The sequence below is a fragment of the Alexandromys fortis genome, unplaced genomic scaffold (genome assembly GCF_014885135.2).
Source record: "Alexandromys fortis isolate MF-2015 unplaced genomic scaffold, M_Fortis_MF-2015_v1.1 scaffold_119, whole genome shotgun sequence".
Classification (NCBI taxonomy): Eukaryota; Metazoa; Chordata; class Mammalia; order Rodentia; family Cricetidae; genus Alexandromys; species Alexandromys fortis.
Window position 1 is genome coordinate 4,924,181 of NW_026067991.1, and position 1,500 is coordinate 4,925,680.

Here is a 1,500-nt window from a genome sequence, read left to right on the forward strand (position 1 = left end):
AACTATCTCTTATCCCTTTAAGACGTGAGCTATGGTTGTTTTTACACTGACAGCCTCTGTATCTAACTTCTATGTATACTTTCAGACTCCCTCGCACGGCCCCTGCCAAGCTTTTCTGGATCACCCTGACACACAGGAATCTCTTTTCCTATAAATTTGCTACCTCTTGTCTGGATTGCCCCAGAAACACCAGGCATAAGCTGTTGAATTAGGAGCGGCGGGGCTGCGTCCCCGGCACCCGGCCGCCCGCATGGCTAGCTTATGCCCAGAAATAATTACACGGAAACTGTATTCTTTCAAACACTGCCTGGCCCGGCTAGCTCAGTCGGTAGAGCATGAGACTCTTAATCTCAGGGTCGTGGGTTCGAGCCCCACGTTGGGCGCCATCTGTTGAAATAGGAGCGGCGGGGCTGCATCCCCAACACCCCGGCCGCTTGGCTAGCTCATGCCCGAAATAACAACACACAAACTGTATTCATTTAAAGAACTGCTTGGCCCATGAACTCTAGCCCTTACAGGCCAATTCTCACACCTGGACTAGCCCATTTCTAATGATGTGTGTAAGCACCCCAAGGTGCGCTTACCGGGAAGATTCTAGCCTAAGTCCATCCTGGTGTCTCTGCTCCAGAGCAGAGCTGTCGAGTCTCCGGGAGCAGAGCAGAGTCTGACCTTACTTCCTCTTCCGCCCAGCATCCTATTCTGTTTTCTCCTCCCATCTATGCTTTAACCTATGAGGGCCAGCCAAGCAGTTTCTTTATTGCTCAGCCAATGAAATCAACAGATTGATATGACACTCCCACATCAATAAGCAGCATGGCCCATTTGTCATCAAGAGCCGACGTCGTGTTTCCAGCTCTCGATGAATCCCTCAGCTCTAACTTTTTGGGGTGGCTGGCGTCTTCTGATGCTTTTTGGGCTCCCTCACCTCCACTCTACCCAGCAGTCTTCTCTCCACACGGGCAATAAGTTCGTGCTGAAAGGAATCAATGACTCATTGGGATGTTTCTAGGTTTCTAGCAGGAAAAGACGCACGGGAAAGCAAAGCAAGGGCAGTAATGTGGGCACAGTAGTTCAAAGGCAGAGGAGCTGCAGGCCTTGTATGGTGAAGGCAGGGTCTTTAAAAGGTCCTGGGAAACAAAGGGTCTTCCATCCACCTCCAGTAGCAATTGAAATAACCTATTAGTCACTCATTTCGCTGGCGGCATTAGCCGCCTCCATTAAAATGCAAATGCCAGCACTTGGGAGAGAACAGGATCCTGCCTTTACCAGCCACTTCCAGGCTCAATCTGAGCTCCGCAGGGTTCCTGCTCCCCTAGGCCCACGAATGTAAAGGTGAGGCTGGAGTTTGGAAAAACATAGGATCTCTCTCTCTCTCTCTCTCTCTCTCTCTCTCTCTCTCTCTCTCTCTCTCTCTCTCTCGCCAGGTGCAGACTTTCCATTCTTGACAGAGGTCAAGAACAAGGGCTAATGCCCTTGTCTTCTGGATCTCAGGGTTCTTAG

The 1,500-nt window shown here is 50.5% G+C and overlaps 1 non-coding gene across 1 annotated transcript; it reads left to right on the forward strand.

Annotated features, from left to right (window-relative positions):
- Positions 1-310: 310 nt before the first annotated feature.
- On the forward strand, positions 311-383 carry Trnak-cuu (transfer RNA lysine (anticodon CUU)). Its single transcript has one exon. It is a non-coding gene; the product is annotated as a tRNA-Lys (tRNA).
- Positions 384-1,500: the final 1,117 nt, after the last annotated feature.